The sequence below is a fragment of the Hetaerina americana genome, unplaced genomic scaffold, assembly GCF_022747635.1.
Source record: "Hetaerina americana unplaced genomic scaffold, ioHetAmer1.1.p SCAF_7, whole genome shotgun sequence".
Taxonomy (NCBI): Eukaryota; Metazoa; Arthropoda; class Insecta; order Odonata; family Calopterygidae; genus Hetaerina; species Hetaerina americana.
Window position 1 is genome coordinate 69424010 of NW_027287316.1, and position 27809 is coordinate 69451818.

General features: G+C 43.9%; 1 protein-coding gene across 1 annotated transcript in view; it reads left to right on the forward strand.

Moving 5' to 3' along the window:
• LOC139696938 (atrophin-1-like) overlaps positions 1–27809 on the forward strand; it is an 826129-nt gene that overhangs the window by 261389 nt on the left and 536931 nt on the right. The gene's annotated exons all lie outside the window — the stretch shown is intronic.

Below are 27809 nucleotides of genomic sequence, written 5' to 3' on the forward strand. Positions count from 1 at the left end.
GACACAAACAATCAGAATGAAAAACTATAATTCAGTGATTTTTTTTAACAGTGAGCTTTTATGTTTGCATAATATAAGTCTTCACTTCACGCCTGAGTAAAGCAATTTGAATCATTATTTCACCAGTTCATCTCGAAGTCCTAGTCTCAATCCCATTTCATTTATTTTACCGCGGTATACGAGAATACTAGTGTCCGTAGTAGTATGCGTGGATTGTAAGATTCGTAGACAAAAATAGATGGCGCGAAACTTATTGAAAACCCATTTTGTTTCTCACAACAGTACACAATCTCATTTGTCCCACTAATCGAGATGGTTAAAATCTTACCATAGTATTTTATTTGAGCTATTTAACATTATTTAAGCATTCGGTCACGTTTTCCTTTTCCTATTAAAAAATATAAAAGGGGAAGCAAAACTAGAGGGGAACTTTTATCATGTGCACCACACCATGAGAGATTACCGTTACTAACGAAATTTACAGATTCCAAGTTTGATAGAAATCTTGGTTTTTAATTGGTAGAAGTTATCGTTATATTTTACAAATTTAGAAAACGGCAAGTGTTCTTAGATTCTTGAAATTTTACTTTCACTCTTTCTTAAGGCATAATTGTTTGGTTTATTAATATTTTATCCTATTATATACATAATCTCCAAAGTTAGAATTGTTGTCTTCATTAAAAATAGCTATAGGTGATGATGATGTTTATGTATTACTGTAATTCTGGTGACAAATTATTCCATTGTCCTCATTGTCCAATTCTTTTAATAAGTAATATATAAATTAATATAATATTTGATCGTAATCCTAAATTCTCTTTAAGTGTGTACCTAATATTTTGTCAGAACGGACTTTGTAGTTAAGTGTTTTTAACCGAAATTGGGTTTTTGTGCTGTCTATTACGTTTTTTGATATGAACAGACGAGTGAAATAAGGCCATGATGAAATTAAGCATGACACAGTAAGTTGATTTATTAATTACTTGTTGGAGTGTCATTAGAAACTCGAAATATCAGCAGTGAGAGTAAATATGTGGTAAATAAGTTGATTCAGTCGCTAAATTTCGCATAAAATGGAAGGACTTCTTTTTGGCAATGGTGTTTAAAATGTATTATTAGCCCCATCGTACTACGGTAGGAGAGGTAATGTCAACAAAATTAGAGAGACTAAGTGTAGAACAGGGAAATTTAAGATGTCATTTTTCCCACGCACGATAAGGGATAAGATTAACATTGTCTGATCGTGCTAGAGGAGAAAATATTCGGGTCAAAATCAGTCTGGTTGTATTCACCCCCTGCCACACACTCTAGCGGTGGCTTGCAGGGCACTAAATATACTATATACCGATGGAATTGATCAATGTAAAATACACATCTTTTTATGCCATGATCTGGTCAAATTTGTTAAACCATAAGCGCACAAAAAACTCACTAATCAACCCGAAGGTCGGTTTGGTAGGTGATGATAGAGTTCACCCAGTACTAAGCCCGACGGCGTGTGAAATTTAAACATCAAAGTAGGGGGGGGTAGTTCCTTTCCCTGTGCCGGTTATGGTTTCCTAGGAAGATCTGACATCCGAAAAATCACATAGCTTGGGTGGAGCTGCAGGTGCCCAGAGAGGCTTGTCCGGGCATTGAACCCGGGGCCTCCGATCAGCCCCTCAAGGCTCTACCCCTGGACTACCGCGACCCACTTATGTGCGTTACTTGGTCGCAAATACTTACGAAGATTTTTTAATAATATTTTATTTGCTTAATATTCGAGGTTGTATGGCGGTATGTGATCGGTTAATGCCTTCCCAACGGCCCTGTTTTGGGTACATGTATTGGAACTGATTAGCATATCATTTTTTGGGCATTAATTCATTATTTATACCCATTAGACTTATGAAAGCTGAAAAACGGAAATAATATTGAAAAAAATAATATCATCATTAGTGTTTATAATTAGCAGTTAGGTAATATTTTTTAGTGAAACGTTAATTTTACGTATTACCTTTTTTTATTGGTTCACCCTATCTATTATAATTCTTCTTGCTGTGATTCCGTTATTTTTTAAATAGTTAATAACTGCCCTCAATAATAGCCCAGTGAAATTGAATTATCTTTCCACACAAAAATCGAATCAATAATTAATTATGCTCTTATTTACGTGCATAGAGATGAAAATATTTCTATCGAGAAAACGATTTTTTCATAGTCAGTTATTGGGAGATTTAAAGTTTTTTGATGCTATGTTAAACCATGTTTTCATTATGATCTCGAGAGGATGATATAACAGGCGAAAAGCTTTTCTCGGATATGTGAAACGGTTACAATCATTAAGAAGTCTCACTATCCATTCGCCATCCTTATGGGAAACTTAATTTCACGTTAAAAAGGAGTTTATGTGTTTAATGTTTGACTCAATAAAAAAAAGATATTGGAGAGGAATAGGATCCCTTTGATCTCAGTTATCCGAGATTTGCGGACGCGAAAAATATATCTCTGACAAAACTTTCCATATTTTGTTTCGTTATTTGCGTTATGTAATTTCATGGTATCACATGAGTTATTCAAAACAAAAGCTTTTTTTACTTCAATGTGTCATATTAATACCAACATTAGGCTTTAAAATTGAAAAATTGCAATTGTTAAAACTACTGTTGCAATTGCTTTGTTGCAAACATTATCTAAACAACATTCATACATCAATGGAGGTGGATTTTCTATTATTGCGGAGTTGATTTATCGATTCTTGTCTTATTCCTGCATATTTTTGATGTTCAATGATGTACATGAATTAGGATTTTATAAATTTGTCTCAAGGGAAAGATTTATTTGTACTGATTCCGGGTCGGATAACAAATATTAATGATGAATTCAAAACCATTCCATCCATACTTTTTTAAGACTATGGGCATGTAATGAAAATGCGATCAGACAACTCTTACATCCAGTAGCAGTAGTTTCCGTGTTTCTAGCAGTTCTGACAAGTCATGTCACTTCGCACCGTTAACGCAAGCCATAAAAAGCCGGTAAATCAGTACGCAACACTAAAGCGCCCCTAGGCAAACCTTACAGTAAGCATGCGAGAACGTTAACCACCTGACTAGCTTTTCTGCCAAGGTTTGAAGCCTGTGGGAGAAGTGGCCGAATATATTTTTAACCCTGTTAGTTTAAGATGCATATTTTTACCATAGAAACGCTTTCGAATTTTTGCATTCATAATTATTGAATCCCAATAAACTCAATCCTTGGACCGAAGCACGTCTCTTTGTTGAACATGCGGAATAATAATTCACCAAATTATCGGTACAAAATGATATCGCATCTTTTTTGCACTAAATCTCTGTTGTCAAATTTTCCTTTTGTTCATATTTGGCGGCCGATAATTATATTTTTTCATTCTAACGACCGGTTTCGAACGCAATTAAACGTATTTTTTTCGTTCGTCGTTTAATTTGCACCCCTAGGTTGGATGTGGCGTCACAACAGAAACCGTTTCAGAAATATCTCACCGTCCTGTGGTGATAGCGGAAAGGGTTGAGTGGTGTTAGAGGACACCGCTGAGAGGGAGGCAGGAGAGAGATGGCGGAGGGAGCGTCCGTAGAATAGAAAGGATTAACTTCTTGAAATCCCGCTTTGAGCAGGCGCGACAGAAGATTCTCGCTTTTCCTGCAAGAGGCGCTCCAGTCAGCAGTAGGTCTCCGCGGCCAGACTACCGCCGCTCAATACGTGCCTCACGTCCATGCCGCCTGTAACGAACAGGACCTCTCTGTATGCTGCTGGCTAACCCCCTCGCTCGCCACTCCTTCGCTCCGCCCTCCCCTACGTTCTCTTTGGCCTTCCTCCCCCCCTCCCCCCTTCCTGCCATCCCCTTCACACGCCTCCTCCCCGAACCTTCCCCTCCATCTCCTCCCCTCTCTCTCTCTCACCCTCCCCTCTTTCTCAGCCAGCCGTCCTGTACACCAGACACAGCCTTGCCGGCTTCAGTGTCTTTCCTGGCTGCGTCGGGTTACCATCAGCATCAGATCGCTCGGGAGGTAGGCTAGCGGGTGGCCTTCCTTGCCGCATATTCGTCCATGAAGCTTTTATAGCGATTCGCTCGCACGCATTAATACTCGTGGAGCGCAACCACGAACATCGCTGCTGTTTGGGTCTCGGCGAAAAGCAAAGCGTCTTTTTCCCTCCAACCACCCCTTTATCCCCGTAACCCCTCCCCCCCCCCCCACTCTCTCCCGTCCCGTCGCTTAGTGCGTCCCCGCGACGATTTGTGGTGCTCGCTCAACGGTGCTCCGGCGCGAGGAAGGACTTGTCTCGTGTTTTTGTTTTTTTTGTCTTTTTTTTTCCGAAGTCGTTACACCATCCGCGTCCGCCCTTTGTGGAATCCGTGCTGCCTCATCAGCACCACCGTCATCGTCCCAGTTTTTCGTTCGGACAAGCCCTTCGGAGAGAGGACTCTGGGCGGGGACGTAGAATGCATGCACGGATCCGTACTTAGTTAACGATAGGACACGCACCTCCTGCCCCGCTGATCTCGACCGGCGAACGCTCTCAGATCGCGCGCGGGAGCGCGCGTGTGTGTGTGTATGTTTGTGTGCGAATCGCCGCCGTGTGAACGCGTGTGTTGTACCCCGAAGATTGTGCTGTTGAACGAGTGGTGCTTACGATTGTGTCTTTCATACGCCGTCCACTGTATCGTTTTTTGAACGTTTCGTCGAAGTAAAAGGACCACCCCATTTTCTCTCTTCTCGCATCTATCCCTCTTTGAGCTCTTCCTCCCCGTGCTTGTTTTCGTTAAGGTGGCGGTGTGTGTTGGTGGTGAACAATCCCCCTTCACCCCTCCACACCCACCCTCACTGGAAAAAAAATGTTTATTTACGTTTCCCTGGGCCACCGGAGCCCTTCTCCGCCACCGTGCTCATATGCATAATACTGTGTATTGCCGGGCGTGCGTGTGTTTCCACTGCGATCGGATCCCCTTTCCCTCTCTTTTTATATAAACCCCCCCCTGCACCAAGCCATCTCCCGAGGCGATTGCGACGAGAGGGAGGGAGAGTCGCAGGAGGACGACGGAGGGAGGAGAGGGGACCGGATAGAAAGAGGAGAAGGAAGGGAGAGAGAGAGCGGTGAGGGGCAGGAGAAGAGCGAAGGACACTCTCACTCACTCGGCTTGAGCGGCCACGTTTAGCGTGCGTTTGTTGAGTGTATGTACGTGAGTGAGTGCGTGCGTGAGCGAGAGAGAGAGAGGGTGGTGTTTGTGTGTCGAGTTCGCGCGCGCACGTGTGCCACTATCTCGTGAGCGTGTGGTGGTCGGGTACACCGCGCAAGGAGGAAAAGGGAATGAAAAAATATATTAATATATATACATATATATATTCACGCACACAAAAAATATATATGTATGAAGATAGAACATTTGCGGTGAGGGAATAAGGGAGAGTGGAGAGGGAATAAGACCAACGGCGAAAACAACAACAAACCCCGCTGCGTGATCCTCAGCTGTTTCTCAATCGCGTGCATGAAAGGTGGCAGTACTTGTTTGACGTGCAGCGAGTGAGAGATAGGGAGAGAGAGAGGAAGGAGGTTACGAGGGGGGCGGGAGGGGGAAATGAGAGGGCGAGAGAGAGAGAGAGAGCTGGCCGCGGAGAAGGCGGGTAGACCGAATGAAGGGGTTAGCGGAGTAGTGTTCGGTCGCTGGTAGCGCGCGCGTGTTGGCGTGCTTGCGTGTGTACGTACGACGCGTTTATATTTATACACCACGTGTGGTTTGCTATTGCGTGAATGTGGCGGGATGGAAAAATGTCTCGCGGTACAAGTGGAGTAAGGATTTGATGGATGGAATAGGGCTTTCGTGATGACAGGGCTGTTGTCGTTGGTTTGTCCCATCGCCTGAAGAATTTCATCTCCCCTTAATGCGCACGCTCAGGAGGGAAAACCAAAAAAAATCGACACAAAATTTTTTTTGCCAATCGAGTCATCATCGAAAAAGGAATCTTAAAAGTATGCGGGAGATGTGCGGACGAGGATCTCCCATCGCGTGTGGAAAAGGCCTTTTTTTTGGGGGAGGGCATTTGTCCGATCTCTCTTGTCTTTTGGTGTGTGATCTCGTGTGGTGAAAACCTCCCCGTGGTCGTGAGCAAGTTGCTGCGGCAGCCCAGGGAGGGGACGTGTCATTTCGTTCATTTTTTTTGGGAGGTCGATCCCGCGACGGACATTAACTATCTCGAACTAAGCGTTCGTTTTCTTATTAGGGTGGAAAGAGTCGTAAATTTCCCGGAGTCGAACGTTCGGGATAGGGGAGGAAACGTGCTGTGCGGGAGAGAGAAAGAGACTGGCCATACCGTTCTTAACTAAAAAAACGATTAACAAGGGAGAAGCCGGTGTACCAGCAGGTGCGGCTGATATGCCTCCCGATGAATGATTGCCAATCCAACCGGATACCTTCTTCGTCACCTCGACCTCCTCCACTCACGTATCCCCGTCGACCTCGATCGCAGGCTCTACGCCCTCACACGCGACGTCTGCTGCTCCGAGGACCCCGGGGACGACGACTGCGGAAGAAGAGTCGATTGCCGCAATCCGACAGCGCCCGCGAGGGTCATCCGCAGAAGAGGGAACAGCGGGACAGGCGGAGGGAATACCGAGGGCTCTCCGCGGAGACAGCCTGCAACCGCCGGAGCGGCGGCGAGCGGCAGCAGCGGCCGCAGCGCCCTTCTTCCGCAGGCCAGACACATCATCAGACATCACGTCCACGCGCAGTCAACCCCCGTCCACGTCCGCCCCCGTCTGGTCTCGCCGGGCGTGACAGAGGGCTCTTGCGGCGGAGGCGGCGGAGGAGGAGGCGGCCGGAGAGGAAGAGGTCCAGCGGCGGCGTGGTGTTATGCTGGTTCGGCGGTCGCCACAGTGGTGCGGCGGCATCGAAGCCAGAGCCAGCAAGGAGGGAAGCGGAGCGTGCCGGGCCAACTCCGGGCGAGGGGAGAGCGAGGTGGTGGCGGAGGAGGCAAGAGCGGGAGGAGGAAGAGGAGGAGGAGAGTGCCGTCTCCGCGCTCGCCGCTGCTGCCGCGGACGGATCCCGGAGGAAGCCCCCGTCGTCTCGGCGATCGTCTATACGGCCGTCTCTGTCGCGAACTCCGTTACACTGCAGGGCGAGGAGGGGGGCGGGAGGGAAAGAGGGGGCGGAGAGGGAGGCGGCGGCGGCGGAGGTGGTGGTGTCGGCGTGTTGCGGGGAGGAGCGGCGGATTCGCCGGCGAGGAGGACAGGGGGAGGGAGAGGAGGAGGAGGAGGAGACCGTGCTTACGTCGTAGACGGAATAGGAAAGTGGCGAGCGAGTATGGGTGCTGCTTGGAGGAGTTTGTGGTGACGGGGAGGAGAGGGAGAAGGAGGAGGGAGGAGGAGGAAGAAGATAGAGAGGTGGGGAGGGAGAAGGGAAGAAAGTCTGGACGCGAGGAGGAGGAGGAGAGGAAGAGGATAGCAGCGGGTTGTTGGAGGTGGAGAAAGGGTAGGCGGACGAAGAGGAGGGAGGAGGAGGCAGAGGCAGCCAAGGAGAGTTGGCCCCAAGTCAGATCTCATACTACTACAACTACCCCTCCACGTCCAAAATGGCTCGAAGTCGGTGAGTTTTTATCTTCTTCAGAGCGCACACCACGCTTCTCGCCAACACGCCAGTGCCGAAGGGCGTTGGTTCCATTATAAAACCCTGTTTTCCTCCCCCTCCCCGCCCATTTCCCCTCTCCTCCTACACACGCCGTGCCCATCCCAATTCGTTCCGTTTGGAAGTATTTTGTGTTTGAGTGCGAGTGTGTGCGTGTGAGAGAGAATACTATCACGGCGTTTCCAACATCGCGTGCGTACAGGAGACGCTACTCACGTGGGCGTTCGTTCGGCATCACGTTCGGACCCGTGCGCAACAATTATCTCGGCACTACGCGGTGGTTTCGACCTCTCGTCGGCGTTCATTCCCCTCGCGGATGGATGGAAGTCCTCGCTGATCCTCGCCTGAGAGCGGGCACCCGACACCTTCCTTCCTTGTTTTCACCGCGTACCATGCCCACCTACGCATTTTAGCGCTGTCCGAGTTCAGCCGGGGTTCCGTGGTTGCCGGAACCTCAGATGATGCTGCCCGTATTGTTTCTTGGCCTTGGATTCTACACGCCCAAAAACATCTCAAACATTGTTTCCCTGGGGGTGTTGGCCGGGAGATGAGGGTTTAATGTGGCTTTCCCATCGGGTACTCCCGAGAAATTTTCCTCCACGACGGCGTGTGTGCTCCTGATTCGTCGCCCTACGGGCAGACATCGCCGAAATCCCGCCCTTGCTTTGATTTTCTCCCTCGCGGATGACCTCTTCGGCTGACCTCTCTCCCGCCCTCCCTCCCTCCCCACACCTGGTGCTCCACACCTCATCCCGTCTTTCCCTGTTATGCGGGTGGTGGGGTGAGGGGGGTGTCTCGTCACCCGACGGTTTCCTTTCGTCAGGCACGCGTGTCTTTCGCCTCACCGCGTGTTCTCTCGCCCGCGAATATGTGCGCGGGGACGTAGTCGATAATGTATTGCACTTGCGTGGCTTGCGGCGCAAGGACGAACTGGATAACCCCACCCCCTCGTGCGTGCTCCCCAGCGACTTAAAGGAACAAGTGAAGAGCGATAAAAAATGAAGGGAAAAGGGTAATTCTTGAATAAAACCGCGGTAGTTCTCACGCGCGTGCTTTCCCTTTCGCAGGGCCGTGCGTGTAGCGGCTAATGATGGGGGCGATTGTTTTTAGTGGCCCGAAATTCACCGGACACCGCCCCCTCTCGGTGCCTCGGTATTTTCACTTTCACTCTCGCTAGATAGTGCCTCTTTCCTTCTCCCTGTCTCTCTCTCCCTCCCTCTCACCCATCCACCCCCTCTCCTTCGCTCCCATCCTCCCCTCCCTCCCCTCTCCCTTCCCCTCCCTTCACCGCGCTACCCGCCTCCTCGCCAATCAATACAATAATAGGTCACCACCAGTGAGCATGTCTTTCCCGTTTCTCTTCGCCCTTCCCCCCCTCTTCCAACTCCCGTACTCACTCCCCAACCACCCCTTGCCACACTATTCCGTCCCTCAGCCACCGCCGCCCTCCCCGCCGTCACTGTCGGAATCCCTCCTCTAAAGACCTTCCCTTTTGTTTATTTTAATGTTGTTCGCGTTTTTACCTCACCCTCCCCCCGCGTTTGCTCTGGCGTTGGGGAAATTTGGAGGGCCGCCGTAAAAGTCCTGTAGTCAGGGTTTCGCCAGAAACATAATTTTTTCTCGTCCCTGCAGAGAGTCGTTACTTCGACATTATTCCACCCGAGCCGAATTTTTAATTTATTTTCATTGTATGTACATTGGGCATAGATGCCTGAGCACTACATTTCAATGCTGTGCTCGGCTCAACTTTTATCATGCATTGCGGCGCCAACGATCAGAAAAGCCGGCTCGGCGACAGTTTTATTTCATAGGTGCGTTACATAGTGTTCCCGTGTGTTTCTGCCCTTGCTGAACCATTTGGTTATTCGCCGCCTGAGCTGTTAAAGTATTACGGATGGCCGTGCTGCAAAACCTGGGATAGATTATCTTGCTTTAGCGAGTGTTGTCATGACCGATGCTGAGTTAAGGCCATTTCTCTTGGCGTTCATGTGTTCGTGACACATTTAAATTTCCTCTGACGTGGTGCAACCGGAGTGTTAGCATATCTGTGTAAATCTCCATTCTTTTAGGCTGTCTGCTCCTTCGCCATATAGTATTTTTCGGTTCACATTGTGGGCGTTTTGACTGGGGACTCGGAGGAATAAAATTACACTATTTCGATCGTAGCTAAGGTTTTTATATGGGCGATGTTGCTCAGGATGTACGCCGATATTTACATCCCATCCTGTTCTCGTTTTAAGTTGAAATATTTATGTGCTCAGGAGTTTTCATCGTCATTATATCTCACCGTTTAAGTTAAAAATACTATGGTTAATTTATGAATGGTAGGTAAATACGGATCTGCGATGTCGTTTAGCGCTGAAACTTTGGTGAATATTATGGAAATGTGAAAAAAAATAATATGAATGCATACTATGTGGCGCCTGGAGGGGAATATTAGATTAGAAAATAACAAGTCTAGTGTTCTAGTTTTGCACAAATGGAGCATTCATTATCATTCATTTTTGAATATCCCATTTCATAATTTAAAAAAATGCTTTGAAAGTCCTTAACGGACCTTACTTTCTTCAACAACTACCTTCGGTCTTTGAGGTGTTTCCTTTTTAGTAGATGAAATATTTCTATGCCTGCATCATTATTTATCAAATAGTTAAAAGGTTTTACCAATCATTTCCCAATTCCCTTAGAAGTTAAGACCGGAATGAATACATTTTATTTATCATATTTAAAATATTTTACGCTTTATTTCATCTTCACTTTAATTACTATTATTGTAAAATAGTGTGTGTGTGTATATATATATATATATATATATATATATATATATATATATATATATATATATATATATATATATATATATGTATATTTATCCTTGCATTACGTTTATGATGAGACGCATATGCCCGAATTCCATACAAATTATATGTTATTTCAAACTCTGGGTTCCTTATTGTTACTCTCACTGCTAAAATGCGCCATTTCCCGTTCAACTTACTTCTATGAAATTCCGACTCAATAAAAGAGGAATATAAGAAAATAGTTATCAGTGTGTATTCAACGTATTTTCGGAAATAGTATGCGTGTATCAATTATGCAAAGTGGATAGTGTACAAGTACTGTTGCAAACGTTTTACGTATTTTGCATAATTTACGAATGCTTGCTTTATCCTGGTGAAATCACAGGCTAACAAAGAAATCATTGCCGAATAAATGGATGATGCTCTATACAATTCATATTGCCATTGTGAGTTACTTCTCATATTATTACGTTGGTGCAAGACTTCCCTGTTACTCCTTGTTTCATGCCTTTCGATAAAGTCAAGAGCATGGTGTAAGCGTCATTTTAATCCGCACTTAAACCTGGGCCCATTCACTTAAGGTACTGTACTTATCCCTCGCACTGATGAAAGGCCCCGACCCAAAGTGAAGTAGTTTCAAGTATTGCGTTATTATATCTGAAATTTCATCCTCCAAATCAGCGCGTTTTATCAATTACTGAGACTTCTCATTTGCATCTTTTTTTCAACTTGAGTGGTGAGAAGTATATTGTAATGTCTCTGAACTACATCTTTTCCGTCTTTGGGAGACACGACATCCGAATCCAAGGGTGCAAATGCCGCCATATTACGATATCTCGTACCATGGCGGAATGTCGTACACTCGTGTGTCGTGCATTATGGAGAATTTTTTGTAAGTACTCTCAATCATTCTGTTTCTCAAAACGTTAAATATGATGAAAATATTTTACCGGGGAAGTTATATGGCCTCCCGCTATGATTAGTGACCACAGGGTTTACCATTGTTCCCCCTGTACTCTGAATAGTTCTTCGTTAAACTTGTGACGACAGTAAAAATAAGGCAAGCGTGTTAATTCATCTCGTTTCTCTGTATCCTTTCTTTTATTTACGCGAAACGCCCCTTTCGCGTACGTTGTCCGTCGCTGAAAAGTGTAGTCCGGCGTAGCCTAAATATGGAGCCACCCCTTTACTGCTTCTGATAAACTCTTTCAGCAGCACTTCAGCCTGTCCCACTCACACTGCATTCCTTCTCCCCCGCCCTCTTTGTTACTTTAAAAATAACACCCTCACACTCTACGGGTTATGACATAAGACGTCTCCGCCGGTGTCGACGACCTGAGAAATATTGTAGTGCGGGGCGTTTTTTTCTACGCGGAGGCACTCAACCGTTTCTCTCTCGCCTCCTCCCCTCTCTGCTTCCCCCAACTCCGCCTTCCCCTTCCCAACCCCTCCCACCGCCCGTGTCGGAGGGGGATAGGAGTACGAATCGAACGTGCTGTTCTAAAAAAAGATCCTTTCAAGAAACCGCGAAAAATTCCTTCAGTCCGCCGTTGGAATCTCAGTAACTAGGCACGGATCCTTACACTTTCCTTTCTATAACTCTTTTGGAACGACAGGTCGGAGAAGGTTACCACTGGGTGAATTTTTTTTGCCCTAGAGAAATCATTTTACCTCTTCCCCACGTGTGATGCGTGTCTATGTAAAAAAAAACTTTACTATCCTGATGTGTTATATGTTCATGATGACCGGACGAGTAAAAACTCTCATTAAGAGATTCCCTTTTCAATTGTGGTGAACACGGATTGGAAAAGTCACAGTTTTTCTATGATTCAGTAAGGATTATCTGTCGTTTCTTTATCCTTATGTTGGGAGAGCATGCTGAGAAAATGTAATAAAAACAAAATTAATACCAATAGCGTCCTTAGCCGATAGTCTGCAATTATTATTTTTATCTCAGTAAATGTTTCAAATATCGATAGTTTTCTTTCCTGCCCCGTCTTTGAAAACCTTTTCAGTTTTTTAAATTAAACATTATTACAAATACAATAAAAATTATCTCCAAAGTTATCCACGTTATTTAAAATATGTATCTATGGTGGTCGAAAATTTTGTAGGGATGTTTCAGAGCTTATAATGGCAATACTCTCGATGGCCTGAGTCGGATGATTGTAAGAGCTCTGGTTTTGTAAGAGCTTCCCGAAGGTTGCCATGTCACGAGGTACGTATGCTGTAACTCAGACTTGAGTTGAACCTCGTTGACCTCGTTTAATGCTCTCGGTGGGGATGTGAAGAAATGTAAGGGAAACCGGTGCGAGGATAATGTCAGTCTGTCTTATTTGTTACTTAGGCTGATGGCACCCAGCCGTCGAACCATTACTGTTGTCAAACTATTTTTATGGTCTCATGAAATATTCAACGAGGGAAACATTTATTGTCAGTCTGGCGAGATTTAATGAAATAAAATTTTTAAATAGTCATTTGGCTAATTTCCATTATCAGGTAAATTATGTCTGCCATGAACTGACTCCTGTCTTACTAGGTCTGGGTACCGCAGTATTGCCGCAATCGCAAGGATGAAGCTATTGGACCGTAAATGTTATTTATTTTAACACGTAAATGAAAATATTTAACTGGCCCTGTGTTTCAGGGATGTGACTATTTAACCTCCGTTAAGTTCAGAGATGAATTTATATGACCAATTATCGAGCTACAGCAAGAATTCCTTTCGTTTGCTATGACATTCGTACACTTCATAGCTTTCGGAACAGCATCGCATTCTTGGCACCAGAGCAAGGCTATTAGTTTTTATCTAAAGATATGCTGTCCCCAATTCTAATTCGATTCAAAGAAATTTAATGGTATTTATGTTCATATTAATCGAGTAAAAACGTCCCACCAGACCCAAGTAATCACCAGGAGTGGAAGCATAAAGGAGGGGCTCATCCTCCACAATAAAGTGTTCAATGATGAAATCTTCTGTCGCAGTTCGTGAGACCAAAAATATCACATTAAAAACGTTAAAAATCGTATCTCCGGAAAAGTTTGAGACCAAATAGATTTATACATGAATGCATCAAAATTAGGTATATATAGTTCTTAATCGAAATTTACGGAAAACAAATATTTACATAGGAGGAGCATCTGGGCGGAAAGAGTCCGAGGAAAATGCGGGGCCAAGAGCAGGCTGATTACCCTGAACCGTGTAGAAGGAAAAAGAAGAAAGAATGATGGAAGTGTCGCTGGAGTCAACTAGGCTAAGAATGTGAGAAAGGTTCGTAGGATTTGATTTTGCGTATGTCACCGAGGAATTCATTAAAGCCCTACGCAATACCATCAAATCATATTCCGAATAAATCGTCTTTTATATGTGTTCCAATTATTTCCTTATATCTCTATCCATGTGAATATGTATATAATAAATTGAACAGCAACAAACAATATAGAAATACATAAACAGATCACTCACACGTTATTTCTTGATCATTTCGGCGGAATTCTGCTCCGTCTTCATCGGAAGATATAGAAGCAATCATATAAGTAATATATATATATATATATATATATATATATATATATATATATATATATATAGTGGTGGTTTGCGACTATAGCGTACATGTATTATTTCCTGTTTTTTACGGGAGTTGATATAATTATTTCGGATATTTGAGATGTGTGCTCTTTCCCCGTAAATATTTGCTGTAACTCGTTTTCAACGTCACAGAAGGCCGTTGGTAAGAATATAGCATTTCCCGACAAATTAAATGAGATTGGCCTTCTTACTGATTACCCTCGTGCGTATGAATTCCCGGTACATTCGTACTATTAATTGTAATCGGTACGAGAGTTGCAGTGACATTATGTCAATAGGTACATGTTGAATTTCGTTGCGGGAAATCGTTGGCTAAATCTATATTGAAGTAAGGTATCCGCCTTTTTTTTAAACGATTTGCACGCGAATTTGAATGATCTGTTAGTCAGAATCATGATTCCACATTCAAAAAAATATAATCCGAGCTGATATTTAGCAGACTCTCTACCTGATGAATGGTAATGCCATCTCTTCGGCGAATAAGTCTTATTTAGGTCACCCGCGAACGAAAATGGTACCTATGCCGAAGTCCAATAAAGATCTCCCTGAAAGAAACAATCATGTATTAGGACTGGAGTGCATGAGTTTCTACATATTCCGTCTCTAAAAGTGTGAAAAAAACTTGGGGTCATGAAATAATAATAATGTAGGTGTACTAATTGTCATATTTCTATCTATTTCATTTTTTGTGTGTATTTTAACATAATTTTATTAAATTATTTTGAAGGTCATTCCTTCTCATTTTCTTCAAAATAATTATACAATGGCGACGTAAATTCTGGGTTCTCCTTTTGGTCTTCCCAAACTTTTTCACGTCATCTTTCTCCTTGTTTCTCCGTTCTCAAGTTTAGCTTAAAATATTTTTTTATTGTTGTTATAAAAAAATGCTCTCGCACATCCACGCCATTTCCACACCGTTTGATTTAGTGCACCCAACGCATTCAAATCCCAAGGAACCGTCTGGTGCGCTCCGGTCCTCGCTCTTTTTAAACGACTCGACTGAGCCTTTGACGGGCGTGTCATTACCGTATATTCTCTACCTTAGTCAGTGATCTGGATCCCGGAGGTCCCGTCCAGCTCCTCCCCTCCCTTCCCCCAAAAATCCACCGAAATTTTCACCCCGTCCTCCCCTATAGCCCACTCCGACAGCCCGCCTCACCCTTCGATCCCGTCCCGTGCGTACCTACATGGTGCTTGTGAACCATGTGTCGAGTTTTAAAACGGGTCCAGCGTCTGCCGTAAACCGAGGGCGGGACCGAAATCTGCAAAAATCATTTTCGTGGCTGTTCTTTCTCCCACCCTCCCCTTTTCGCCCTATCTGGACCATAAGTATAAGGACAACCCTCGGACTTGGCTGCCCTCGCAATAAAAGCGTGTAATAATAGTAATACCCTTGCCTGTCGCTATTTTACATCTTTCAGATCCCTTCCTTGCCCTAACGCTCACTTCTCAAGCGCGTCGTCCCGAGGGCCGTCTTCTCTCTCACACTCCCCCCCTCTCCGCTCCCCCCCTCTCATGACCTTCCCCCTCCCCATCGCCTCATGATCTTACCCCCCCCCCACCTTTGCACCCTTTCCCTCCCTCCCTCCCTCCCTCCCATCCCCCGTTTGTCTTCTTATTTTTATTTTTGGTCCGTGTCGTTCACTTCGCTAGAAAGCCATGCGGAATACAAGTTTTTGTTTTAGTCCGGGCCAGTTTTTTTTTTTCAACCCTGCTCCCTTTCCTTTCGGTGGACTTTTTTATTGCCTGTCTTTTTGTGCGCTCCTCCTCCACAAGCCTTTCCCTCCCTTCGCCCTCATTCTCCCTTCCACCCACCTCATAGTCCTCCTCCCCTCTCCACCCTTCCCTTTCGCCCTTACAGAGTCCAAAATGTCCCCTCCGCCCCTTCTAAATCCCCCGCCCTTTCGGTCTTCATCGTTCGAGTGTCCCCTCCCATCCCCGCAGCTCTCTCAGGAAGGAGGGAGAACCGGTCCTATATTTTCTTAACTCACCTTACTCCCCTTCCCGTCTCTCTCCCTCTCTCCTCCTCCTCTTCCCATCGCACGCACACACCACCAGACTCTAGGGCGTGTGTAAAAAAATGTAAAAGAAAGCCAACGCTCCCGCACAAGTTCACTGTTGCCTTTTTTTTATACGTTTTTTCCTCGTTCGGGTTTATTTTTAAGTTTCGCCCCGAGGGGGAGACGTGGTGAAGTGTCGTGGGTTAATGAGGTCCGGAAATTTTTTTTTGAATAAATAAACCCACGCGGCTTATGTGTGTGAATAGAAGCCCCGTCTCCCGCCAAAGATGAACCCTCCGAAACGTTGCCCACTCATTGGGTGATTATTTTTATTTTATTTTTAAGGTTGGGTCGGCTAGTCGCTCTGAATGGTTCGCCATGACGTCACCGATCTTCTTCGCAGTTTGGTCTGGTCTTTCATTGCCGAGAAGTTGTTGTCGATATTTTTTTCCTTCTACGCCCTAATGAAACGGTGATAAGGGTTCACAGTGGCGGTCATGGCCGGGGTCACTTGCCGTATGGAGGCCGTTAGATGGCCTAATGCAATAAGAAGAGATTCGCTGGCAAGAGAGTCTTATCGAGTGGGCGGGATGGCAAATTCAAGTTTTGGGGACCACAGAATGGGCTGGGATAGGTCGAATCAAAATATGTATGCGCATGGTCTCAGCCGTTCTTTTACTATTTGAACAGGGATAATGTTCAAACAAAACATATTTGTCCTCATCAAGAGTTCGTCCAAAAATGATGGCCTAAGTATCTGTCATAGGGTGGGAAACCTTTCCCGCATATTTCACTGGGAATATTGCACGCTCAATACGTAATGAATAAGTTATAATGCCCGCTTTAACGGTTATACGAAAGAGTGGCATTTAGTTTGTGCGTGAATGCAGGCCTAAGATGATATGGTTGCGGTCACCCTGCAATTACATTCTTGGAACATTTCCTGACATAATGCCCTAATTTTTGTGATCTCAAATGATAACTCTCCCTCTGCTTCCTGCGCTACTTCTGAGCTTCATAGTGTGGCCATTCCTTGAACAAATCGATGGAAGGCAGAATAAAATAATTACTGTTAATGTATATTTGGCTAACCGTATTTGCTAGTTTCCTAAATTTTTTGACGCAATTCCCTTTAGAGCATGAATTCTGACGAGTGAGCTTTGGTCATATGTGCCAATACTCCTTTCCTGTCTTATTGCATTTTTCTCCTCAACGTTCATCGCATTTCTGCCTTGTAATAAACATTATGGGATGAATTTATGTGTATGAATAGTTACGGATGGAGTCTTTATGCATTTCGATTAGCAATTGGCTTCTGATTTTAAGCTGTTGTGTACGAAATAGCGTTAGTACAATTATCATTACGTTGGTATGGAAAAAAATTGTGAAATGGTCAAATTCAGATTTTGCAATTCCTAAATTATTAAGAAAATTACCCAATAAACACTCATTTGGGATTTTTATGTATCTGGGAGTTCACCGACGCCAGTAGCGTGGTGCAAATGTCGATTCTCAATAGGAACGAATATTTTAAATTTGATCCTTTTCGATTATGTTCGATCATAATCGAACCATATTAGTGCATATAAATATTCTTTTAGCTACGTAAAATATTCAAATCAATTCTCGGGGTTATGTGGACTTACGACTTACACGTAGTATGTATTCTGTTCTTTGTTTACAGCAAATATAGGCTCTTAGTATTTGATCGGTTCTGGTTTTTACACTCTAATATTGCACATAATGATCCTCTTTACCTCGCACTGCCATATTCCTCTCGCAGTTTATTCAAAATTTACACTCTTGGCTCTTTTTTTGAATCCCTCATGTTTCAGTTCGTCGTCTCAATCCACCGAATCTTGGCCTGCCTCTTCCTCAACCTCCAACCATCCTAGCGCCATCCCGCCGTCGGAACGAGGGCAAATGAGACACACTAAGGTCAAGAGAAGGCGAGTCGTAGGGATGGAAAGAGAGAGTGGGGTTCAGAATAGTCTCAGGGCCGACCAGACATGCACGAGGACACCCCTCCTTTGTCTTGAGGGTGGATGGAAGAAAATTTCTTTCTTATCCGCTAACACCTCTCTATATCTCTCATGCTCGCTTCATCCTACTTCTCTGGGAGAGTGACCCGACGGCCCATGGCGGACATATTGCCCGTGCCATCTCAATTCTCATCCCACTTCACCATTTCCGTATTCCTCATTGTCATGTTCATACGAGATCTATGACGCTGTTGTCGATCTAAAAAGTACGGTTTTAGTATACCGTGTGGAAGCAATATCTTAGCTTAAAGATCGAGTTAAAATTCAACCTGAGCATACACATTTGTTATTTGGATCAAGCCGCTATTTTTAAAGTAACTGCCGTCTTTCATTCGATCATATACTTCCGAGAAAGATGGTTCGCGCTATTTTCCTGTCAATAACTCTCTATATTTCATGGTTATTCTAATGGTTGGCGCCCTAATCGTCACTTCCGACTTACTAGTTTAAAAATAACCACAACAAATGTGCACAAGCTTAATTTAAGCAAAATATGACGCCCGTGAGTCCAAAGATATTTATCAAATGCAATAGTTCGATCGTCATTGCGAAATGAATTTGGTTGCGGATCACATGCTGTTACCATAGTTTTGCGGAGCGTTATAACGTATACGAGTTGCAGAAAGTAGTGTTCTTCTATATTATTTTTTACGTGGTAATGCTGTTGTGCTTTTGAACTCGTTTTCAGTTTGGGAGCCTAATTGTGTGTTGGAATTAAACGGAAGTGGTAGGTAGACTTGAATCCACCAAGAGATCACATTTGTCAAGAACAGAATACTGTTTCATCGGGCACATTAGGCCCTAGCAGTTAAGCCATGTTCGTTTCAAGCCTTGCCGTAGAATTAATATGAATGGCTCAATCATTACTCCGTGAAACTTTGAGGAGCGAATCAAAAAACGACCAAGTTGGCGGCCGAGGCTACCGAGCATCCTTAATCCATGCCTAGACCAATGATGGCAGCAAAAAGTTCCCATGAAAATAAATTTGCTCTCCCTTTATCTCATCTTCCCTTTTGCATTCCACGTTCTTCATCCTTCCTCTTACATCACCATTCTGCTTACCCCCACCGTTCCTTTACATTTCCTCTCCTTTCACGCGCCACAGTATATCACTCGCAAAGCGCTTAATATGCCACGTGCACCTTAGAACCCTCCATGCGTCAGCGGTTCGTGATCTCCTCCGTTTTAGCCGTCTCGTTTATAGCTCTGTCTCTTCCACCCCTCTTCCACTTTCGCGAGTCGTGGCAATTGCCGAAATGCGTGCCTGTTGGGAGGAGGCTGATATACATTTTTTTTCGGGGATACTCTTGTGCGTGTTCGGGGGCGAGTCTAGACCTGAGAAAGGAAAGTATAAAAAAAAATATATATATATATCTGCGTTTGAGTTCTTCGGAGACCTTTCCACGTCGTCAGAGAACCACTCATGGAAGCCCACCGGCTGGACCAATGAAACGCTGTCTCGCCTCGGAAAAAGCATTCAGACTCTTAGTTCGGGAAGAATGTTTTCTTTGTACTGTCCTTCTCACATATGGCGTAAAGAATTGTATGTTTTGACGAGTGAGAAATGTTGCTAGTATGGCGAATTTTGTCGCTATATTTAGTTGCGTCGTTACATTTAAAAAAAAATTAGTTAATAGAAGCTCTGGATAAAGAGGTCGTCAAGAGGAACTTAGGACTAGATGGATTCTCTCCGAGGATGGGTTCATGGTTCTTCATAGAGCCCGCGTTATCGTTAAAACTATGAACGCAATATTTAACGGATATTCTTCCTCCGTCCTTAAGATTTAGCATTCTGAAACCCAGCTTAGCGTGAATCTTGGCGCCACCATGAATGTGGTAGGGTCGTGGGATCCGTGATCGCTAATCTAAGGAAGAAAATCCTCCTGTGAATGGCTATTAAAACAATTTGCCAAAGAAGCTACATGCGTAATCGCAACACCTGATTAATGCCACAATGGAAGGTTACACCGATTGTGCATTCTCTCTAAAATTCGAGAATGACGGATTTCTCAGCAAAGCTTGAGACTGGATGCGTAGGAAATGAAACACACTTGCTATTTCACAAAATAAATAAATTTACTGCGACCGCTTTCGATACATTGAGATTGGATGTTTAAGTGCATAAATAAATCAGCAATTAGGAGATGAAATAAGTTTTTTAGATTAAAAATATTCCGACATCTGTTTTTCTGTGAGTTCCATTTTGTCGAATTCAGAAAGTAAATCGGAGTGTTGCGTTTTAAATTTTGTGGCGAGGCATAATATAATATGACTTGTCAAGAGTCGCCTATGCGAGTTAGGAATATGAGAGAATGAATTTAGTCTCAACTTTTCAACTTAGATATTTACTACGAAATGAACCAAAAAATGTGAGAATAAGCACTGTTTTTGGACTAGAAGTATCGTCCATCCACCCGTACCTGTGATGTATGCGTGCAATGCATGTTCTTTTCCCTCCTTTTAGTTGGATGATAGGGATAGGATTTCGTTGCCTTAGCGATCCAAATAGCCAGTTATTTCTTGTTACCATCTTGTTACTTACTCAAAATACATGAAATTCGTTATCGATGAGAAATTTTATAAGAAAGAAGTGCCGTCCCGAAAAAATACCTTCCTAGTAGTAGTTTTAGGGAAGGCGACCGACAGCTAAGGTCATTGGCGCCATTAGGGATGGATAGGAAAGGATGAAGGGTGGAGAGAAATCGGGCATCGACTTTAGCCTACTCTTTACGAAAGGCGCCAAGGGGTCGGCGGGGGAGCTTAACGTCCCATCCGACGGACGGTGTACTTACTCAAAGTGCCATCCACGAAACACCTCAAGTAGGGATCGAGTTAACACTGAAAAATATCTGCCGCCGTCGAAATCCGAACCCAGGCCCTCTGGGTGGGAAGCCAGTACGTTAGCCACCGCACCATCTCGATCCCCAAATGCCTTCCTTTTATGTCCTTCTCGACACTCTCTCCCCTCCAACTCCACTCAACAGAGCGAGAGCGGTTGACCTTGCACCTACCCCAATATCTGTAATCATTGGCCTATTTCGAAGGACTTTTTCGGAATCGCGCGTTAAAATAAGGAGGGCTCGCATGCATACGTGTCGCGCCTCCACGTGCGTAGGACGCTTGTAATCGGCTGGTGTCGACTGCAGCCACGTGCGCAACGATGGAAGAGATAGCAAGAGTGGAACAAGAGTAGTGAGAAATCCTTCATTCACGTTTGTTTCCGAAGCGTTTTTGTTGAGTTTTTCCGTTTATTCTGACGAGGGTAAATTTCCTTTTTCTTCCGTCATAATCAAGCGCCACGGTCATAGTATTAGTTGTATTATTTCAGCACCCTGTAGGCCACCACTAGGGTCATTTTGACCTGAATTACTTTTTCCCATATCGTGGTCTGATAACTTTATTCTGATACCTTATCGTCCGTGGGAAAATATGACATTTGATGACGATCTCCCAACTGTCATTTCAAGCAGATTCTCGCGTGGAGAAAGTTGATTTTGTTAATATCTAGTGACACGTAGCAACACGTTTCCGGCGTTATTCTCCCAGGCACCTGACCGGGTATCAATGTGATGGGTGTCTTGTGGCGGATGTATCGAAGTCCAGCAATATGATTGATTCTTGGATGCTTCCGTTGCGACTTGGGTCGGAATGGTGAATTGAAGGTTTATGACGTGAAACTTTGGGAAGGAGGAAAGGGCAGCCCGAGTGTGCCGGCAACTGAAGAGATTAAAATGGTTTGTGCAGGGACGTGATTTGGGTGATGCAGGTGGTGACGCCAGCTGTGCTTAGGTGGTGCAGCTGCTAATAAATAAGATAACTTATTCCCCCTGCACCCCCATGCGTTAATGTGTTGCTTCGAGCCTGACACAGTGTACATATACAGGGTACGTTCCAAAAGAATTGCAATTATTTTAAAGTGATTTATTGAACAGATTTGCGCAAACACTTAAAATTCTTCAAAGTACTGTCCTTGGTCCTCTAAATATTTTTCCCAGCGACTCTGCCATGGCCGGTACGCGCCCTGGAAGGCGTCTTCGGGGACCTCTCGCAAGTTCTTTGTCACGGATGATTGGATCTCTTCTATGAACGAAAAAAGGGTTCCCGTCTGGGCTAAGTAAATCCGAGGGAACAAAAAGAAGTCTGCTGGGGCGACGTCAGGTCTATAAGGGGGGAGTGGGGCAGCGTTGGCCCCTGGCGTTTGGCCTGAATGTTAACAGCACTGATCCAATCGTATTTTAGATGAGATTCGAATATTTTACATCAGAGGGGCAGGTTTTTCTTGTATACAGTAGCTGTCCGAATTATTTAACTTACAATATTTTATCAACACTCATATTTGAGCACATTCTCACTAGAAATATTGATACAGATTTGGCAGGTTTTTATTCGGTTTCAAGCCGTCGTGCAAACTTCACTGAAAAGCAATCATGCATTCCAGATAGTATTCAATTTTTACGTATCGTGGAAGTGTTTTGACCAACAGGGTCAAAGTAGTAGGGACGTAAGGAGAAGAATTGCGCTAGGCAAAGAGGCTTTCACAAGGAGGAGGGAGTTGATGACGGGGACGTTGAGTAAGGATGTTAAGAAAAGACTCGTAAAAACTTTGATATGGAGCGTAGCTATGTACGGCGCGGAAACGTGGTCATTGAAGCAGGAGGATAGACGTAGACTGGAGGCTTTTGAAATGTGGGTGTGGAGAAGAATGGAGAAGGTGAAATGGACCGAGAATAAAACAAATGAGGAAGTACTTGGTATGGTGGGCGAAGAGAGGGGTTTGTTGGGAGAAATCCTATGGAGGCAGGAAAAGTGGATGAAGGGGGTATTGACCGGCAGCGGGATGTTGAAGACTCTAATAGAGGGGAGAATGTTAGGCAAACGAGGAAAGGGAAGGAACAGGATAGGGATGTTGGACGGGATGAAGGGAGGAAGAAAGTACACAGAGATGAAGAGGGACATGTTGTAGAGTAGGATGTTGTGTTTTGCTAGGGGTCACAAATTATTTAATTAGTAATTATGTCCATCCAAAAAAACTTACCTTAACCGGTAGATTACCTAATTAATTTTTTTTTAATTTTTACACATTATATTTTTTAATTGGTACATAGTATCGCTACGGCCATTAGATCGTCGGATTTTATCGTTGTTAGTTGAATGGTAAAAATCCACCCGAAGAAAAGTTGCCTTTCCGAGCTAGGTACTCAATCAGAAGTATAAGTTTTAACTGTACCGTTGAAGTAAAAATGGTCATCAAAATTGGTTAATTTCGGTTTTGACTGTTGATGCTTTCGTGCAAAAGTGTAAGTTTATCCTCAGAAGGTATTTTTTTATTTTAATCAAATTTTTACTTACATTTTCTTGCAATCCAACAGGAAAATATTTCTCTTCCATCGTTATAAGCGCATTTAGTTAAGGAGGAAGTTTTATTCCAAATGTTATGAATTTTGTTCGTCCTTCTTATAGATTGATTATATTTCAGCATGAATATTTTTCTAAATCAGCCACTTAAATTATCAGCATTAATATGCTAATATTATTTCAAATAATAATCGTCGCCGTTAGGGTATTGCCATTTAAACTCATTTTTAATTGTAATGAATATAATTTTTTTATCCGTCGGTTATCTCCCATTTTATTATTTATTTTTCTTCATTCTTCTCCAATTTGGTTATATTCTTTTGAAAACATTCAATATTTTCTTTCCCTTTAAGCAAGTTTCTGAATCATCATGGTTCAGTATTTCTGTTAATATAATCATCTGCGTTCTCTTCATAAAAACACGTGCTCCTAAATATTTTGGAAAATCCTAATGCCTTTTCTTCAATATTTTACCTAAAATTCTTCAAATGGTTTCAAAGCACGAAGAAAATGTCGTGTGAAAAGTCTTGTCTTTTTATCAGCTCACTGAGCATGAATTATAATTATTAAAACTGAATTTTCTCTTCAGAGTTATTCTTTAGTCTAACTCATATGGGATATCTTCTTATAGTACGTTTTTATATTTTGTTTTTTTCCTAAAATATTACCCGTTCCACTGTTTTATCTATTCATTTATGGAATATTTAACAAATCCTGCTACTTAAAATGTTTTCATCTAATCCTATTTTTTCTATCAACACCAAATGTTTTTCAGGGCACTACGCCATTCTTTTTAAGATTACATACGAATTCAAGTACTTTTCACTCCTCTCTAAAAAATCATGTTTAGCTAGATACTGCCTGCCATGGTTAAAAATATTGGAGAATTAATAGTTTAGTTTTAATTTTCAGCTCTAAACCGTCTTTCACACTATTCTTCCTTGTATCTCGTTGACATGATGCTTGGCAGTAATTATTTAACAGTGAGTTATGGATGCATCTGCTTATCTCATTGCTTTCATCATTCCGTCGTAGCTCCCATCGAATAGGAGTAGTTTTAAGGGGAGGCGACCGACATCTAAGGCCATTTGTGCCATTATGGATGGATGGGAATGGAGAAAGGCTGGAGGGAAACCCGGCATCGGCAATAGCCTGCTCTTGTCGAAAGGCGCCTAGTGGTCCGCAGTTTAACGTCCCATCCGACGGACGGCGTACTCACTGAAAGTTTTCTCCAACAAGGAACCTCAAATAGGGATCGGGCTACCACTGAAAAATATCTCCAGGATTGAAACCCGGGCCCTCTCGGTGGGAAGCCAGTACGTTAGAGCTCTCTACGACCGTTACTTCTACCATTATCTACCTTCTGTTCTCAATCCTGTAACTTCTATCAATATGTGGGGCCCAAGAAATGATGTTTTCATTTTAAACTGCTTTTAGCACTAAAGACTCTCTTTAAACTTGCTCATCGTGAAACTCCTTCATTGATCATTCATTCCGCCGATTTAATCTCAACTTTTGCTCGCGCACATCCCATTTACATTGGTTTTTTCAACGACATTTACATACATCTCATCTCATATCTTTACGACGCACTCCTGTCCTCTCCTTTCCCCTCAGTCTAAGACTCCGCAAGTTCGAATTTGATTGCAGATCAAGCTTTAGTCGTCATGTCACGTCTTGTCTCCTTTTTTCCCCAGCCGAATTTCAGGCAGTTAAAGCTTCGCGGCACGAAACGGGAGTACCAGAAGGTCCATTCGCATTCGATCGCCCGGTGCTATTTCATATCTGGACACGTCTCGTCCTACGTCGCCGCTCGCAGTTACAGTTGTAAATCCGCAGCACCGCGACAAGGGGGGACGGGACAAGGGACGTTTAACTTTCACTTTCGAAATATATATCCGTGCCCGGTCTCCCTCCAATGGTCGAAAGAAAAACTCGCGTTTCCCCACCTCGCAAATGCACATTCGCATCTCTGTCCCTTTTACTCCTCGCGACAACGAATTCCATTCGTCCGACCCCTCCCCCTCCTCCTCTTCGCTGCAAGCCAAACCTTACCACTCACCGGACAATAATTTCCACACCCCTCCCCTTCCCTCAGACATACCAAATCAATGCGGATTTCGATGCGACCGAATTTTCCGCTCGTATTCAAATATCATCGTTACGGTGCCCCGAAATGAAGTTTAGGTATGCGAGCCCACACACATATTTTACGGACCCGCGAATTTTTGTGCGCTGGTTCGCTATTTACGGTCGCGTTTCCCCGCAGTCTCGTGGATGAGAACTTTTATATCCTTTATGCCGGATCTAATTTTTTGTAAAATTTCGAGCACCGGGGGAATCTGGCGCTTGCACTGGTGATAAAGTACGGAGGAATTGAAATTAATTTGTCAGAGTTTTGGGTTGGACTGCCGTTAAAAATGGTTGACCGGTGATTGAATGAATGACCCCTCAAGTTCCATCCCGAACAAATTCCGCTGGACGCCACGAAACGTATCCAGGATGTGTGGTTATTAAGAGGAAATAAATCCCTGAGTGAACAGGAAAGTTCCTGTCATTATCACTGTATCGAAGGGTTTTCAGGGAACTTTTAACCTCTCAACTTTGCCGAATTCCCTACGGCTTGTTTTAAGTAAAGCATAGTCAGATAAATTTCCCTGGATTGCGAAATATGTAGCAGTTTTATAGTCAGCCAATGTCTACTGCATGGCCAATTTTTGAGCCCCCTCTTGGATGAATAGTCGGTTGAATTTTTAATTAGAACGATAACTATTAATTTAAATGATTTTAATATTTCATTGTCGTTTAAGAGAAATTAATTAATTTCTGATATCAGCTGTGGTTCATGTCATGCCAGAACTGTAGGTGCTGAGGGTCGGTGGAACGCCACTGTCTTATTGCCTTGTATGAAATCACTCTCAATATTAAAACTTGTCTTTCAATTTCACTTAGTCCATCTTCCTGGTCCGAATGTCGTCAGAAGGTGAAACCGAAACACAAATAAGAGTCTAGTCCTCGGGGCTACGCTTCTCACAAGCATCAATTTGAAAAGTCTTTCAAATAGAACTTTGGAACGGCAAGAGATACCGAGGGAAAGGTGAACATTTTCCAGGGAATTCATGCTCAGATTCCAGGGAACTCATGCTCAGATGCCCCAAGCGTTAGCCGACTATTTTCGCCGCCTCACGGATTTCGCGTGCAGTGGGTGCTCTTCTGTCTGTGTGTATGTGTGTGTGCTTGTGCATATCTCTGACTCGTCGTTCCTCGCAATGGAATGCCCAGGCCGAACCAACCCTAATGCACTCTTTCCTTCCTTTCTTCCCCTGTCGCGTCCTCCCGCACCCACTGTTGAATCAAATATTTACTCGATCTGGAAACCTAATTTTGAAACTTCGAATGCTAGACGCCTACTCCTCTCTCTCTCCCCACCTCTTCTCCTTCTGTCCCATCTCAACCTCCACCCATCCACCCTTCCCATGTAAGTATGGATTACCCTAAATGGAGGTCTTTGACCGGCCGAGTTCAAACCCCATCCAGGTCATGGCTCCCCTCCATTCAGGGCCATCAATGCGAGAGGAGAGAGGGATCGTCATCCCTTCTCCCGTACCACTCTTCGGCGCTCGCATCCGTGCTCTCCCCCCGGCCATCACCCCCTTCGAGGGCGCCAATAAATTATAGCCCTCCGGGTCGGAAGCCTCCGGACTCGTAACGCAATTAGGTGAATCAGTATGCTCTCACGGGCAAGTGGACCGCCTCTCGGATCTCATAATTCCGTGTTTCTTTAATGCAAAGGCGCGCAGAATTTGGGGCTTGTTTTTGTCAATAACATTAGGATGCAATTATATTTTAGTGTCAGGAATTCTGTATTCTTTTCTTAAGTAAAATGTCTGCTTTTCGTATCTTTTTGTCTGTAATTGAAATTTTGATACACACACGCATATATACATACACATGTGCATACACAATATATGTGAGTAAAACTGCCCCCTGGCGCTATCTCTTGGCCAAAGAATCGGGGCACTTGGTTAATATAAAAGAGCCGCAAATCCTAGTCTAAATTACGTTTCTTCGATAGCTCAAGCGGTCAGAGCATCCGTCCGGCAAGTGGAAACTCGGTGTTCAAGTCCCGGTCAAGGACATATTTTTGCGCTTGTGATTTGTTCGATCCGCCTTCCCTTCCTCTCCTGTGTTCGTTCTTTCTATGTGTTCCTATCCCTTTTCCTTGCATCTATTTCCATGTGAATGAATATTTGTTCGCCATATGGCAGGATTTCGTGTTTGAAGGTATATATATATATATATATATATATATATATATATATATATATATATATCCTTTGGTGGGTGAAACAGCCCCCTGACGCCATCTCTTGGCTAAAGAAT